Source organism: Protopterus annectens, chromosome 1.part1 (assembly GCF_019279795.1).
Source record: "Protopterus annectens isolate FY-2018-M chromosome 1.part1, PAN1.0, whole genome shotgun sequence".
Lineage (NCBI taxonomy): Eukaryota > Metazoa > Chordata > Ceratodontiformes > Protopteridae > Protopterus > Protopterus annectens.
Genome location: NC_056726.1, coordinates 756,121,646 through 756,139,964, shown reverse-complemented (window position 1 = coordinate 756,139,964; position 18,319 = coordinate 756,121,646). Strand labels below are relative to the sequence as shown.

The 18,319-nt window shown below is 40.8% G+C and overlaps 1 protein-coding gene and 1 non-coding gene across 2 annotated transcripts in view; one reads left to right on the top strand and one right to left on the bottom strand.

Moving 5' to 3' along the window:
- The window catches only part of FAM219A (family with sequence similarity 219 member A), a 1,804,825-nt gene that overhangs the window by 962,882 nt on the left and 823,624 nt on the right, over positions 1-18,319 (bottom strand). The gene's annotated exons all lie outside the window — the stretch shown is intronic.
- Positions 4,091-4,163, top strand: TRNAR-CCU. The gene has a single exon. It is a non-coding gene; the product is annotated as a tRNA-Arg (tRNA).

The following is an 18,319-nucleotide window of genomic DNA, read 5'->3' as shown; positions in this document are numbered from 1 at the left end:
GAGGGACTGTGAAATATGTGGGTGTGAGTTACCTTTGTGTGTCTGATTGTGCGATCTCGGAATTAGTATATATATAAGTAGGGGGGGTGGGGGGCAAAGCCCCCCACATGGGGGGGGTGCATTGGGACCTGCCTTTCTGCTTACATGTGGTCTAGGTTTGTCTGTGTGCTTGTGGGGGGAAGTTGTGTGTATGTTTATATGTGTGCCCTGTGTGTAGTGTACTTTTGGGATTTTGAGTTTCACGATTATGGGTTTTCGGGATTTAAAGGTTTTTGGCTATGTAATTTCGAAATACTGAAATTCGGGATTTCAGTATTTCGAGATTTTACAGTGAACCTGCAGATTGTAGGTTGTAGCTACTGCCTGGATCAGCAAAAGTGCTTCTCCACAGAATGGGATATAGTTCCATGGAAAGGACTACTTGAATTGATAATGGAAAGAGATTCTGTGGAAGCATTCATGAGGTCATGTGATCAGTACAGGAAGGGGGACAGGAGACGCATAACGTTAAATGCATTTGAAGGACTGACTAACTGGGCTATTTTAACTTGCTTTTCTTCTAAGAACACAAACACTTTACTTTTCAGGAATTAACAAAACAAACACAATGTCTACCTTGTCATTCTAGGCTTTGACACAGCAACTATGTTTTACAGTTAAAAAATACTTTTCAAATTACATGGTGGTTTTTTTTCCTTGAAATGTGTACTGAGCCACCAAAGTGCACTTTCAAAATAGAATTAATGTATTTGAAATGTTAATTTACATCCATGTCAGTTCTAGCCACTCAGCAGTGTGAACATTGGCTCTAGATGACTTGGTCACTGTGGATATAACACCTCGACCCCATATACAAATGGAAAAACTGCATTGATGCTGATGCCATTAATTTCAGCTAAACAAATGGAATAAAGCAAACTTCTTGTAGTTTTTCTTTAAACAAGCAACATCTTTATTAAATTATCTCTTACAATATGGGGAATCATGCATTTATATAAATAAAAACAAACTGTATTGACATAATCTTAGTTGCAGGCATTTTACATCACAAACCATACTGACATATTTTTAGGTGCAAACATTATACATAACTTATAATCTAACCAATCATTGCCAAACAAACATTACAGCGTTCATTCAAATCCTGCCTTCTTTTAAACCTCATTCCTCCCCATATGCATTTTTCCTACAATTCCCATTTTTCTTATGTAATTTTCTCCTACCCTTTTCTAAAGATCCCAGTTCCAGCTGTTTATCTCTGTTAGTATATTCACTACTTCTAGTACAGCTGATTTAGTCTTTGATTTCCATTTTTTAGTAATTGCATTTTTGGCAGCCAGGATAATTAGACTCAGCAAGGCATTACTTTGTTTAGGCAATTCTGGTTCTGTATCAAAGCTCAGAAAAATCATTTCCCTAGTTACATCAATTTCGTCACCCAGTATTTCTGATAGAGTTGTCTGCAGGGAATCTTTAAAGTCTGCCAACTCACTACATTCTCAGGAAATATGCTTCCAAGTACCTCATTCTTCTCCATCACACCTCCAACATTTGCTATCTAGCTAAGGATTTTTTTTTCTAGAGTCTGCTTGGAGTATACAAATATCTATGTAAACATTTCCAAGCAAAAATACTAAATCTAGATTTTGTTGCATATTTGGGAGACATACACATATCCTTCAATTGTTTCTTTGTGAATTGCTTATCCAATCTCTCCTCCCAGTCCTTTCTAACCTCTTCTGATTGATTCTTATAGATATCATGCAATATTTCATATGCTTTACTAATTCTTCCTTTTTTAACAGCAACTTCTGTGACAGATTCTACTAAAAACTCCACCAGTGCTGGTGTTTCGTTTAGGACCCACTATTTCTTTCTCTTTGCCTATACTCTGATATCAATCCTTGATATGGAAGGCAATCTCAAATCTGCAGTCCAAACAAATTCTTGGCGTCTTCCCATTCTATTACCTTTCTCTCTCTACTTATTTGCTCCCAATACCTTGGTTCATTTGCCAGTTTTCTACAACAAATTCCAGCTCCCTTTTGCCTACTGTTTATATCCCTTCATCCCTATTGGCAGAATCTCCTTTCTCCATTTCCATGTTGACTTAGTTCTGCTACTTTATGAATATAATAATATTCTTTATGGTTATTGTTATCTTCCCTAAAGGTCTGCATCAAAAATCCCAGTCTCACCTTGTTTCTTGAGCTTTCCCGGTTTCATCAACATCATCTCTTTCCACTGTGAATTATAGTTTTCTGCTTATGCTATGTACAGGAGCCTTAACTGTGTTCTCCTGAAATACCCCTTCAAATCGGGTAATCCCAATCCGCCTTTTTCTACTGGAAGAATCAGCTTATCCCACTTGACTTCTGCCATCTTCCCTCCCAGATAAAATTCTTCAGCTCTTTATTAATTCCTATCCACAACTTCTCTGGTTGATAAAAATATGCCTGACCTGTGTATAAGATTTAAGGGACTAAAAACATTTTAGCTGCTTACTATACATATCCATACAACAGAGATTCCAATGTCTCAGTTTTTGTATTATCTTTTGTTCAGTCTCTTCCCACATATCCTTAACTGCCACACTGGAATCATTTTTAATCCATACTCCTAAATACTTCATTTTATCATGTCCCCATAAACATGGATATTGCTGAACCAATTTGTGTGTGGGTACATAATTTACTACTATTGCCTTTGTTTTAGCTTCATTAATTTTGTATCCTGAAAAAATATGAAACTGTCTCAAAATGTTCCACAACACTGTAATGTCATTTCTGGTTTTATCAGTTATAAAATAATATCATCTGTAAATAGATCTAGCTTTTCTTGAATACCATACCAATTAATATATTCTCGAATTTCTGAGTCCCTTATTTTCTCTGACAATGGTTCTAAATACAATGCAAATAACAAAGGGAAAAGAGGACACCCCTGCCTGGTTCCTCTGCTCAAGCAGAAATTATCCGAGAGGAACCCACCCTCTTTACTTTTCACCTCCAATCTGTCAAATATCCTCCTAACCAACCTTATAATTTTATCAGGGAATGCAAATGCTTCCCTTGCCCTGCTCATAAATTCCCAGCTTACTTTGTCAAATGCTTTCTCTACATCAAGACCCACCAACAGTGATATTTTCTTACATTTTGCTTTCCTCTGGATCATCAATGTACCGTACTGTCCTCTACAAAACCACAATGATCCATATCTAACAATTTTATCACTTTTGACATTCTTTTAGAAATAAACACTTTATAATCATGGTTTAGTACTGAAATGGGCTTATATGAAGCTGGATCTGATGGATCTTTACCCTCTTTAGGCTTTACAGCTACCACTGCTTTCCTCCAGGATGTTGGTGGTACTTCTCCTGTTAAAGTACTGTTAAACAAAACCTTTCAGATCTTTATCACTTTTTTCCCCTGCTAGCTTCCAAACTTCTACAGGTATACCATCTATTCCTGGGGACTTTCCTGTAGTGTAGTTATATATCACCATTTCCTTTTCATCTCCTCCTATCCTAACTGCTAGTAATTTAGCCTCATCTATCTCTAACCTTGGCATATTTCATTCCTCCATAAAGGTTTCCATTAGTACCTTTTTCTTGATTTCGATATTTCTCTGCTTTATACAGACTTTCATAGAAATTCTAAAATATTTCCAATACTTCTACAGGATCTCGTTATTTTCCTTGTTATAGTCTCCCTAAGCATAGTGACAGCCCTTTCTACTTTCTGTTGTCTGAGTTGTTGTGCTAAAAGATTTGATTTTGTGCTCTAGAGTTATTATCAAAAAACAGCTGCTTAACAGTAATCTTTCTAAACTCATGCATATTACTGAGGTAATCCCTTATTTTCTGTTTAGCATCCTGCAATTGTTCTTGTTCTTGTTCTATGGAATTCTTCCTATTTTATAATACTTTTAACATTTGTCAGCCCCTCCAAATAATTCTTGTTACTTCTTAACCATATCTCCCTTTCTTTTATTTCCACTCTATTTTTAAACTCTACTTAAACTCCTCTGTTTTCAACAGATAGGTAGAAAAGTGCCAGTGTCTCACTTTTATTTCTTTATCCATCAGGCCCGAGTGGCCTAATGGATAAGGCATTGGCCTCCTAAGCCAGGGACTGTGGGTTCGAGTCCCATCTGGGGTGATATAATCTTTTCTTGGGTGGCGTAAGCCAGGGAACGTTGTTGGCTAGGCTTACGTAGGCCCTTGGGCAGATAGCCTAGTACCTACCTATGAACCTATTATCCTGCATTTTCATTTTAGTTATTATTGGTGCATGATCTGAAATTGTTACTGTGTGTGTATCAAAACCTTCAATTAAATGTACATGCTCCTGTGAAATGTAAGTTCTGTCTAGCCTAGCCCAGCTTTTCTATCTTGGGGGAATAATATGTAAATGCACTCTGAACTCTTAGTACTGAATTCACATCTTCCATGCCAAACATTTTCATAAATTTCTTCAAAAAATCTACCCTTCTTTGCTATATTTTTCCTTCTGGACCCCCAGACACATCTTCACTGTTGCAAATCAAATTCCAGTCTCCAGCTATAAGTAATATTCCTTGCCAAAAGCTGATTATTTCTCCCAGAAGTTTCCTAAGCTCCATTGTAGCAGTTTTAGGTAGAATACACATACATGCCAGTGTAATCCTCCTCCTTCCCCCTTGCCAGTAGCCCCTTAGTACTACAAATCTATCATTATTATCTTTTTTTATTTTCTTATATCACTGTTGCAGCTCTTCTTGCAATTAATACAGGTACTCCTCTTTTCCTTTCAAAAATATTTTTATTAGTTTTAAAACTTTTACAAAAAAAAAATGAAAATAAATACAAGATAAGGAACTTGTAAGGTACATCAAACCAAGAAAAAGAAAGTAAAGTACATTCTAAATTAATACAAACAGTTAACAACAAGTTTTGATTTATAGACAAGCAGTTATTGTAACAAGTACCTTACTCCTGAACAGGTAAAACATTCACTAGGGTGCCCCAGAAAAACATAATACAAACAGAAATCAGGCCTCCCAAGAGGAGGATAACTTTAATCAGATAACATACTATTATATAAAGTATAAACTATTAACTATTTTGGGGGTATACCACCTAAAGTAAACTATACATGTCCTAAAAACCTATTTACACCATATTTACAATATATTTACATCATGGATGTCAGAGAACCTCTCCGAATAAAATGACATAAGACAATTAGTAAAGTGTAATGTTTACATTATCAAATAATTTTGGACCGTACCTAGTACAAAAAGGATCCAGCTTGGAATGCAAATATATAAGAAAAAAATTTGCTAGATTTTACTTATTCCGGATTAGATCAAAGAGATTTTCCCAATATTTTTTAAAAATAATTCTTTTTCTTTTTGCTATTCGTGCACATTTTGTGCACTGATATATATTTTATTGCCATACCCTTAAAGTTTTCCCATGAAATTGCTGAGGGGTTGATCCAATTTTCAGTAATGAAATATTTAAGGAGAGCACAAACTGAGACAAGAACATGACGACAAGTACCGTTGATTTGAATAGGAACAATATTAAGGATCATAGTTTGCCAAGAAAATGTAGTTTTCTCATAATTCTTATTTTTCATAATCTGATGAAATCCCTTAATTTGCAAAATACAATCCATATTCTTCAACCCATACATCTGAATCCAAATTTAAAAATCAATAAGAAAATGATTGACCTATCTAACTTTCCTATTATCAAGAAGGCTACAGTCTGGCATTTTTATAGTACAAAAAATGCAGCAGAGGTTAAAACTTTATTTGGGGCTCCTAATAAATATGACCCTATTTTAAGACAACTCAGCTTACTTATAAAACAAAAATTCCTTAAATACAGAGTTATGGAACAAGATATTCAATTAACACAATCAATCATCAATTCGCTCTCCCTAAAAAACAAAATGATCTCACATACTTATAAACTTGGGTCATCCATTATACATAGCCATTTACTTTTATTTTCCAAATACTGGGATTCAATACAGGATGAAATCTCTAGTGAATCTAAGTATGAAGCAAACAGAAATGCACTAAACTTGACCCCCCCCCTCAAAAATCTAATTTACACACAGCTAATGATAAATAATAACTCTTACTACACCCCAGTTGTTTTACAAAAATTTGGATGTAATAAAAACTTAACATGTCCTTTCTGCACTCTCCCTCATGTTGATATAATACACATGTTCTGGAGTTGTAAGACCATCTATAAACTCTGGTGCTCCCTCAGAATTCAATTACTCCTCATTTCCTTTGTCCTAGGTATTCCACTGAGTAACTATCCTGAAAAATAAAATCACATGTTCAGTTATCCAAGTGCGTCTCCTGTAGCACAGCTATTTGCACTCTACATTTTTTAATATAACACACTATTCTTTCTTTGTATTTATTTGTGAGACCAAAGACATTACAGAAAGTATCATTGTATTAAAAAGTTATTATTCCCATCTTTTACGTATAATAAATTTTTGGTAAATGTTCATAAGTTCATATGAGCTTACTAGGCTAGTGGCCCTAGAGCCTTTATAAGCCTAGCCTTGATAATCCCAGGTTGCCTCAATTGTCCTTGGTTAGGTGGACATACTTTACAGATCAACACAGACTACCCCTGTCCGTGAGGGACATGGGTGCTACCCCCAGGGTGAATTTGTGGTCACCCATCCATTTGTTCAAGTTGCGCTTGAATACGGTCATTGAGGAGCTCTACTTCACTTGAAGTGGAAGTTTATTCCAGAGGGGCGGCAATCTCTGGGAGACATACCTGTCTCTCCAACATGTTCTGTTAATGTCACTGGCAAAGCTGAGATCCCTACAGCGAGTGACTCTAGTGCCATTTAATTTGAGGATGTGCAGCATTTCCATTAGGTCAATGTCAGAGACTGCCCTGTAGGACAGGCACAAGTTGTCTCTCAATAGTCTATAAGATACAGAATACAGTGACAGGGCTAGACCCTGTATCTTCTTAGTGAGAAACCTCTGTGGTCTCTCAAGTTGCTGTAGGTGTCTAGTGAGATACCTGAAGAAGGAAGCACTGTACTCTATTAATGGTCTGATTAGGGTTGAGTAAAGTGCCGTTATGACATCCTTAGACCTGGATGCGATGTCTTTACTTATGAGATCTGCAATGTAGAAGGCTTTCCTTACCACCGTGGAAACTTGATGGTCGAAGTTCAGATTGCTGTCGGTCTGTGTTCCCAGATCTCACACCACTGAGTTTGAACTGCTGTTAATATTGTAATTAGTGGGGAATTCCACTTTGCCAAATGGGATAATAGTGCAGGGTCAGTTGGTGGCACTTTACTGCTTTTAGTTTTAGACTGTGACTTTGGTACCAGTCATTTGTTTGTGTTAGCCCCTCCTGTAATGTGTTAACATCACTGGGGGACTCAAAAATTGCACCTAGTTTACAATCATCAGCAAACTTAGCAAGCGAAAGCCTGCCTACTTTAACGTGGATGTCTGAGAAATACATTCCAAATAGTAAAGGGCCCAGTACAGATCCTTGCAGTACGCCACTGGTGACGGGTCTACTGGTAGAGGTGCAGTCACCAACTTTGACAGTATGTGTTCTGTTGGTGTGCCAATTAGCTACCCATCTAGTGATGCAAGGGGAAACACCTAGCTGGGAGAGTTTTTCAATTACACCCAAGTGGAGGATTGTGTCAAAGGCTTTGGCTAAGTCCAGATAGGATATATGCAATGTCTTTACCTTCATCCAGGGCTTTAGTGACTTTCTTGAAGAAGTCTACCAGGTTCAATAAGCACAATCTACCCTTAATAAAGCCAAACTGGGTTGGGTCTAGAGTTTGAAGGTCACCTATGTCCTTGTTGATAAGGTCCATGATGATCCTTTCCACGGCCTTGCAGATGAGGCTGGTTAGAATTGTGGGTCTATAGTTCCCAGGGTCAGCTGGTTGCCCCCCTTTATGCAATGGGGTTACTGTGGCTGTTCTCCATTCTGCTGGTACAAAGTCAGTTCTCAGGCTATGGTTAAAGAGAACAGCAAGTGGGTCAGCTAGGTCCTGTTTTAGACTGCTTAGTAAGCAACCTGCAATGTTATCTTGTGCCATTGAGGCCATGTTTTTGGCCTTAGAGAGCACTGATATGACTTGATCACTAGAAATACTAGGAAGAGAAAGAATAGTTTTGCAAAATCTTACCATAATCATAGATGTCATTCTCTTCCATGTTGCAGTATTCATAACCTTTGGGTTATCCCCTGTTTAGCTACCCGAACATCCAGTCAGTATACAAAAGCTTTAGTCACTGCAAGGTACATGGGATGTCTGATGTTGGCAGTAGGGTGTGTGGGCCATAAAAGTAACATTTGCACATAAACACTCCAGAGAGGGTAAGAATGAGGGATAGAATACTGCAACATTGAAAAGAAAGGCATCTATGGTTATGGTAAGATTTAACACAACTATTATACGTCCTTCTATTTCCATGTTCCACTATTCGTAGCCTTTGAGTGAGTGCCAAAGCTCAAAGGGAAGAAGAGGTGGGCAGTATGGAACTGTTTTCTAAGAATCGATGTGGGAATGCCCTAGCAAACCCTGCTCTAGACCTGGAAATATGGACCAGTTTGTAGTGTTTGGTGAAGGTATGGACAGATGTTCATGTAGCTGCTTCTAGACTGGAAGCAGTGTCCAGCCCTTTGAAGAAGGCTCCAGATGAGGTTGTAGCTCTAGTGGCGTGGGCTTTACTTTTTGAGGTCAGATGTTTGCCATGGTAGGTGTAACAGAAGGAGATGGCCCTGGAAATCCAGGCAGAAATAGTCTGTTTTGTCACAGCTTTTCCCAAAGCTCTGACGTGAAATGAGACAAACAATTGCTCTGATCTCCTAAGGGACTTGGTTTTGTTAAGGTAGAATCTTAGTTGTCTGTGAACATCAAGGGAATGCAGGACTCTCTCAATGTCATTCTGGGGATGTGGAAAAATGGTGGAAAGGTGAATACATTGGTTCAGGGGCAGCTCATTGACCACCTTAGGCATGAAGGACGGGTTGGCCATTAGGGTCACTCTATCCTTGTGTAAGATTAGAAAAGGTGTGGTGGCCTTGAGGGCCTGAAGCTCTGGCTGATGTCAGGACCACCAAAAGCACAGTCTTCCAAGTGAAATATTTCAGAGTGGCTTTTGATGCTAGTTCAAAAGGAGCAACAGTGAGCTTCTCTAAAATGTAGTTAAGGTCCCATGGGGGTGGAACTGGCCTCCCGGGGGGGGCCTGAGATGCAGTACTCCTTTAAGAAATAACTTCACTGGAAGTCAGGAGGCAAGTGGAAGGTCAGCCTCAGCTTTGGCCGGCTAAGAACTTGCTGTATTCAACTGGACGTATAAGAGAATTTAAGTACCTTTATCTGCACTTTTTTTTCAAAAAAATACAGTATTTAAATTGATTTTAACTGTGTTGCAGGAATATTAACTGAACTGGAAGTTAGTCAGTGTTTGCTGAATTTTGTTATTTGCTAGTAATTACAGGTGTGGGGGTAGCCACATTCTTTGATTTCCTGTCCTTGCCTATTTAAGTGGTACAATGTGAAACATTTTCTGCTTTAAAACCTCAGCTTTGGCCGGCTAAGAACTTGCTGTATTCAACTGGACGTATAAGAGAATTTAAGTACCTTTATCTGCACTTTTTTCAAAAAATACAGTACTTAAATTGATTTTAACTGTGTTGCAGGAATATTAACTGAACTGGAAGTTTTGACTCTGCTCTTCAGTTAGTGTTTTTGTTTTGGTGTTAATCTTAGTGGCCTTGAAAAGTACAGTTTTGTGTACCTACCACTAATGTTGGTGTCACATCCACATTGCTGCAGTCCTTACTTAGTCTACTGTCTCTAGTTGGTCCCCAGCAGTCACCAGAGTATTAGTGGCGTTGGTCATGGCTCACCTAGATCCTAGTCATCAGGCGTCGGGCCGCCAGGGTATAATGGCCGGCGTCCGACGCTCAGAATCTTTTCTTTTAGCGAATAGAAGGAAAAGAAGGCGAAAACCAAAAACCAAAACAGCAACAACAGAATACCTCCCAAAACATCAGCAGCCAACTCAAAACGGGAAAAAAGGAGGAGAAAGGTAGTCAGAGTGGGGGGAAAGTGGACTGCATGGATCTGCAGTCTTTGGATCTTCAAAATGTTCACATACAATACAAAACTGTACTATGTTTATGTCTCCAATTGCATGCTGCCCTTACTTATGGATGGTAAAATCAAGCAGCAGGGAAAGGGAAATGGAAAAAAATCATAAAGCGGCAGGGGCCCCTAAAATGCCCCTGTAAAAAGGCAAGTGGTGCATCCTTAGAAAGGTGACAAAATAAAGGAAGGAAGGTGTTTATGTAAGTAAAGGTATGCACTAGACTGCTACCTCAAAATGTAAGCTACCTAGTTTTGTAGCTACCCCTAAGTAGGGAGCCCTAATTGGAACTGTAGCCCAATGACCATGAATCTGAAGCAGGCAGGAATCTCAAAACCATGATGGGAATAACAGAAAGAAATACAAAACCCAATCCAGTGTAGAACAAACCCTTTTAGAAAAAGTCTGAACCTGAAACATTCTGCAGAAATAAAAGAAAAACTGCTCAGATACTCAAATAGCCAACATTATCTCCAAATAATCCCGTATAAAATTAAGGTTTGCAAAGTATAGTAAAATTTAAAAAGTGAATATTTGAAGGGTTTGATTTAAAGGCCAGCAAAGAAAAGACTTTGATAGCAGGGAAAAGGTGTGCACACTTTTACTAAATCAGGAGGAAATCAGGACCAGAAACTTGCCCCCTATCCCTGTGAAATTAGAAAGGTAAGCAGTGCCATGAGGGCCAACAAAAGCACAAATTCTTCTTTGCAGAGTAGCTAATCGGACAAAAAAGCAGGCTCAAAGGTTGTAGGTAAGTTTTTCCAACACAAGCAGAGGACAAAAGCTCAAAGAGGATAAGTACATCCTTGGGTCTCATAAATGATGCCAAGCAAGGATGAGAGAATACCCAAGGGTCAGATAATACAGGAGCAGAAATGGCTGCAACATGCAGAAATGCGGGAGCAGAGAGAACAAAGGAGGTGAGAATCATAGTGAGCAGAATTGAACACATCGGTAATCAATTTTGGAGAGACACTTAAATCCTTGTTGGAACATCAAAGAAATTTCCTTCCCTCCCAAAAAAAATCTCCTTCTCCATTTATCCTCCTCTTTCTTCCAAATAACAATAGCCTCCAAAAAAGGACAGTCACATTCAAAACTTTAGTTGTGGAAGCAGCCTCACCCTCACAGAAAAAAAACAGAGAGACTGACATTGAGTTGTGAGAACAGACTGAATCTTGAAGGTGCGGTCTCAGTGACTGAGGCCTGAAGGTGACAAAGTGACAACTCCTCAGTGACGAGGCCCTTGGAGGTTGTCCGGTGCACTCAAAAGGTGGGAGGCACCTGTGTTGTTCTCTTGTTCAAAAGTGCTGTCCTGGCCTTTAAACTATGCTTGGGAAAAAAGGCATATCAATGAAATTTTGTTGAACTGTCTGATCTTGGCAAGGTCAAGCTGTGTGATGAAACAGATTGTTAAAAACTTTACAACTGGTTGCTTACCAAAGAAGTTGATGAAATTTTGTGTGTCTGACTTTTGGTGCAACACTGTTTGGTGTTGAAATAGAGATCTGCAGGTTATTCGTTATACTTGAGACTCCAAGATCTGTCAACTGAATACCCCATTAAGGAGCCAATGGCCTTTGGTAGAAGGATAAGATTTTTAAGGAGGTGTAGATTCCTGGTAGAAACTCAATTCATCAAGATTGGGGTGTAGGGGCCTGAGCAGTGGTGATGCCCCAGCATGATTCACACTGAATTCTGTTTGTAAGTTGACTTCCCCCCCTGCTTGATGTTGAAAGGACAGTAAGGTTGTCTGGTTGCTTCTTGCTCTAACTTGTCCTGTATGTGATGTGAAAGTTTTGAAAAGTGAATTGGACTTTTGCTATTTCCTTTATTTTGATGTGCTCCCAAAATGGAGTTTGACAGGCCGCAGTCCTTCCACTGCACCACGTGAGGTGTGAGTCCCCCTGAGTCCCTTGTTTAGGCATGTTCCTGTTATCACCACTCGCCTCCCTGGCGAAGGCAAGGTCCGAGAGAATTTAGGTGACATTAGATGAGGGCACACAAAAACTCCTTCATGATGAGGAATTATTTATCTGAATGACCCTAATATGGCTTCAAGTACCAGAATACAAGATGCCATGAACCCTGAGATGAAGATGGATGTCCTTGTATATGCAATTTGGACCGTGAAAGTTCCAGAATGCAAATTACCCTGAACCTGTTCTTGTTTGTCCAAAAGGCAATCTGGGCCTGGACATTGGTATCAGATGGTCTCACATGTCCTGGACACTTGTCCTGAGAAGTCAAAACTGATTCTAGGCTCTCTAGGCATTCTCCCACCCAGAAGCACATGTCAAGAAGGGTACTAGACTAGACTTGTTTTTGATTTCGCAGACAAATAGTCCATCATAACACCATCATCACATAAATCTGATGATGAAAAAGTTCGTCCCCTTTCTTGCGAGCTGTGAACAATCAGGTAGTAGTCCAAATAAGGATAAATCTGTATTCAACTGAGAATGGAAAAATCCTGCAGCCAGAAGAACCTTTTATATCTGTGGCTGCAACATGGCCAAAGGATAATATGAAGATGATCCTTTGATAAGATTCTGTAAATTTAGATGAGCCACTCCCAAACCTCCTGCAAGTGGGCCTGAAGTCAGTTGAGGTAAGCCTGGAATCCATCCAGGTAACCATCCAGTGATCTTGGTCAACAGAGGGTAAAGTTGTTCCAAAGTCAGCATCAAGAACTTTGGAATGTCCAGGTAGAAATGTTGACTGATAGACTGACTGTAATTGGTCTCCACGTTGAAAGTAAAAAGAAATTTGTCTGTGAGCTCATAAAATCCTAGGAGGCTGAGGGAGGGGAAGGCTGGCCAGGCATAGCTCCAATTTGAAAAGATAGAAAAGAAATTTAACTTATAATGCCCATATCCTTTGGGTGACTAAATGCCAAAAAAGAGTGAAGGAGCGTAAATCTGGAAAAGGACTCCCAAAATAAGAATAGATAATGAATCTGGCAGGGTATGGAAATGGTCATTAAATGCCAATTTTACATGAAACCTCCCCCAAAGGTTCCAGCAGGCTGCACGCAGGCACTCCATCTGGAAAAGAGTACAGGCTGCCCAGCCTGCCCGCCTGGCCCCTGGATCGCCCTTCAAGAAAGATGCGAGGCGCCGAACTCCCCAGATTTAGCCTGAACTCCACTCAGGCTACCTGCACCACTCCTAAATGCCTTTAGACTTAATCTGGGACTGAGAATGCGTTTACCCTACTGAGCCAATTTCTCGTCAACTTTGGAGTACAGACTGTCAAACTGTAAAGGGGCATCCAGACTTATGCTGTCTTCCATTTCTTTAAGACTGCAGGCACAGGAGAACCAAACCAAACTTCAGACTGTAAAGAAGGCATCCAGAATTCAGGACTTAACATGCTCAGACAAATTCTGATCCTTGCAAAAGAGCGTGCCCTCCATAAATGAACCAGTGGCGCACCCCCTAGAAGAGAAAACCCGCCACTCTTTCAAAACCACATTGCAAAATCAATTTACCAGTAAACATGTGTACATGCATTCAAATCCTTCAACATTTTAAACTCCCAGTGCCCACTGCCTTCTTACCACTTCTGAGAGAGGACACCTTCTATCCCCATTCCTGATACTTCTATCTATGAAACCAGCAGATCAAATTCTGAATAACAGTTGAGTAAAATAATCTGGGGCTACCCCACATATTTTATCCAGAGGCTACTTAGCTTAAAGGGATATGTTCTTAACAACAGAGGAACTAAATGGGACAGGGGGGGTTCTAGCAGCTCGAAGTCTGCCTGATACTCCCATAAGCCGGCCTAAAGCTGAGGTACACCCTGTATGGTAAAACTGGTTCCCCCTAAACATGCTCCGGTTTAACAAGAAGTCCAAGGGAAGCTTCCGGAACTCCATCATGGAAATGCTCCCCAAAAAAATGCTATAGCTAAGAGTCTATGCTCTGTGGTATGAACTGCACTCCCTATCAGAACGGAGGAGTCCATCTCCCTGCAATGCCCCATGAATCCTCCTCCCTCATGGAATGGACTCTCAAAAGAAGAAAGCGAAATCTCTGAAAGGCCCTCCTCTCATCCCATGCAGGGAAATCAGAATATGTCTTCAGCCTTGAACATAGAAAGCCATGTCTTCTGAATCATCTCCTCTGAACTCCAAACTGTCCAACTCTGGCTCCAGACTGGGCCTCTTGAATGAGGAGCAAGAAGACTCTAATTAAAGCTCAAGTCCTCTAGAAGTTTCCAACAGAAACTCCATCCCAAGCTCCCTGAAGGAGGCATAGAAGGCAGAATAAGGAAGAGCAAGGAGACTCAGGTTGAGAAGGGAGCTTTGTAGAAACATCCCTGAAAGCCCACAACCACCCCTAGGCATAGAAGGGCCAATAGTAGCCTGAGAGAGGCCTTCAGAGAAAACCTGCCCGAAAAGGAGGCCACATCTGACTCTACAAAAATTCCCCCCCTGGGACTCAACCAAAAGAAGCGCGGAACCCACCCTGTTGGCTGGCAGCTTCCCTACAACTCAAAAAGCGTCCGAACCGGGGCGAATCATTCTTAGTAGGCTTTGGGTGTCTTAAAGCTAGCATAAAGTCAGGGTGCCCTGGATCCCGGCGGCATATTACACCCTTTAACAAAGCCCAAGTGCGCTTCTAGCGCAATCTGTTCCGGAACTTGCCGTCGCTTGTCTTAGCCAAACAAAATACGGTCTGAAACTCAGTAGAAAAATCGTTAAACAAGGAATTACAAGCGAGTGCAAACTTTATTATAGGTATGGCAAAAACACAAAATACAATTGTTCTTTTCACTTGCAACGTAAGTAACTGGGCAAGAAAAACAAAAAAAGCCCCTAGCGAGGCCGCCAGGTCAACTTGGTATCGGTGACGCCTGAAAAGCGAAAAATTTCAGAGCGAGCGGACGCCACAGCGCTGAGATGTATTCGGACATAGAAGGGCGAGCGGATGGAGGTCGGTCATGCGCCTTTATACCCTGCTTCATCTGATCTGCCCGCCCCTCTTGTAAATTTGTGTTTGGATACTCCTTCTGGGACCATCTCATTTGCTCACTCAACTGAGTGCAGTGAGATCATATTCTGATTTCAGGCACTCCTACTGTGTACAAAGAGAGCATCTGGGAAACAGAAAAAAAAATTTAAGCTTGTTTCCTGTTAAGTGGTACAGACTATTTGTAGACTTCTGAGCCCCCAAGCCCTTCTGTGTTGGAGGGAAGCCTTCTAGCTTAGTTTTTTTTTTCTTATAACTAGCCAGTTTTCTAGTTTCAGCACTCAAATCTGTTTCTTTGATCTCAGCACTTGTTCAGAAAAAAAAAAATTTCATCTGCTTTTACTGTACTTGTGTTTCTACCTACTTTATTTTACTTTTGCATCATCTTAAAAGTACTCAATTGTATTTATTACTGCTTGGTGTAACTCATTCTAAGCCTTTTGGTTTAAACACTTGGGCTTCGGACCAGTTGTTTTGCACTGAGAGGGTTTGTGGTCTGCACTGTAGTGGCAGAACAGGTAGCTTACATCCTTCTAGGTTGGGAACTGCTGATTGAGGGCTCAGTGTCTTTATTCTAACAGTGTATTAATTCTGGTTTAAGCACTTGGGCTTTCAGGCCAGTTACTTTACATTAAGAGGGTTCGTGGTCTGCACTCTTGTGGGAGGAGAGGCTGGACTCTGCCCTTCTGAGCTGGGAATTTCTGGTTAAAGGCTTATAGTGCATGCATATTTGAACTGCTTCTTACTGAAGTTGGTGCGCCTTGTTTGCTGTGGCATACACTGGATTCGGGCCTGCTGGATCTAGCTTTGTTTGTGTAACTTGAATACTAATCCAGGCATTCTCTAAAGTATTCAATTGTATTTATTACTGCTTGGTAGTAACTTGATTAAAGTGTAGCTATCATTCTAAGTCTTTTGGATTAAGCACTTGGGCTTTAGACCAGTTGTTTTACATTAGGAAGGTTTGTGGCATGCACTGTGGTGGCAGGACAGGTAGCTTTCATCCTTCTAAGTTGGTAACTGCTGATTGAGAGCCCAGTGTCTGTTATTCTTAAAGTGTATTAGTTCTGGTTTAAGCACTTGGGCTTCAGGCCAGTTATTTTACATTAAGAAGGTTCGTGGTCTGCACTCTTGTGGGAGAAGAGGCTGGACTCTGCCCTTCTGAGCTGGGAATTTCTGGTTAAAGGTTTATAGTGCCTGAATATTTGAACTGTATCTTACTGAAATAGGTACACCTTGTTTGCTGTAGCATAGACTAGATCCAGGCCTGCTGAATCTAGCTTTGTTTATATGCTTGTTGTTTGTTTGCTTGTTATTTCCCTGGAACGCTAATTCCACCTAATATGCGGCTTCTCAGCGCTTCTGTGGATCACTAGTGATACCTGCAATGCTTACTGCACTTATTTCCTTGTTTCACTTGAAAGAAAGTTACTGTTTGTCGTTTTTGCATTTAAGTTACCTGTAACACATTGCACTTGAGTTACCTGGCACTTGCTCACTAAAGCAATTATATAAGTCAGCACTAAAAATTAAAAGCACTACACCCTCACTCCCCACTGGCCCTTGTTTTCAATTATTAAGGAATTCCCAATATTATTCTAGCATGTCCAAAGGTCAGTTGTCAATCTCCTCTCTGGTCCAGCTGGTGAATCTGGGAATTTTGAGGCAATGTTACAACTGCCTCATGTACACAGACAACCCTCTCCTCCTCCCAACAAATTCCAACACATGTGAGAGATGCAACCATATAGCCAAACTGGAGGCTAAGCTCCCTCAACTCAGTACTGGCATAACCAGTCAGGAGGAGAAGGAAACCACACTCACTACAATTCCAGTCTCACATAGACCTACCACGACAGCAAACCAAACACATAATCACACAAAAACATACTCAGAGGCACTAAATAAAGATCTGCCTAAGCAGCAGAGACCTCCAAAGCAGACACCCAAGCAACCGCTACCCCAAAACAAAACACGTGCAACACATATCTCACAAAGCCAGTGTGCCGAACAGTCACAGCCCTTAAGACTAAACAACACACCTGATACACTTGTAATAGGTGACTTTATCGTCAGGCACACTGTCGTCCTGCTCACCAGGTTGAACAAGGAGAGGGTCACGGTGAGCAGCCTGTCAGGCGCTAGGATCCGCCACATAACACAAGCACTCAGGTCACTCCAAGGCAAGTACAAATATGACTCAGTCATTGTCCATGCTGGTGTGAATGACCTGAGACGTACCTCCCTGGACTGCATGAAAAGAGACATAAAGGAGCTCTCTGAGCATGTAGCCCAGGCCGGTATGACCCTGACCTTGAGTAGCATCTTACCCTCACCAAGAATGATGCCACAATATGAAGACAAGATGATCAATTTCAACAATAGGCTTAAGTACTGGTGTCATTCAAAGGGGATCCAATGCCTGTCAGCTTGGGATGATATGTTCGACAAGCCACGATGCTTCGCTAGGGACGGCTTGCACCTGTCACCCCTGGGCTTTCGGATATTGGCAAAGGCTCTTGCTACCCCCATAGTGCCTTTTTTAGGCAAGGCTGAAAAGACAAACCCACCTAAGGGATAAGAAACTAAGAGTATTGCTACTCAACGCCAGAAGTCTAAACCTCAAGATGCACGCACTCGAAACTCTCCTTAGCATGGAGAACATCAATATCTGTGCAGTAACAGAAACCTGGTTCAAGGCTCCCGAGAGCACCCCAGCACTACCAGGTTATACCTCATACCATGCTTTTCGCCCCAAAACTTGGACCGAACCACAAAAGGAGGGGGAGTATCGATATTCATCAAAGATACCCACACCTCCAGGTTGGTGGCAAAGCACGAAGCATCACAGACTATCCATGTGCAACTAACAGTGGGTAAAACTGCCTTCCAGTTTATAGCCTGCTACAGACCACCCTCCCAAACCCAGGAACCCCACTCGGCCTTCCTGAGAACACTGGAAAATATGAAGGTCTCTCCAAACACCATTACATTGGGTGACTTCAACTACCCAAACATAGACTGGGAGCATTACTCTAGCTCCAACACCCTAGCCCAAAGGTTCCTAGAATTTATAAACTCAAATGCTATGGAACAACTTGTTACCACTCCCACAAGAGGGGAAAACATACTGGACCTGATCATCACCAACATGGGGACTCTATGCT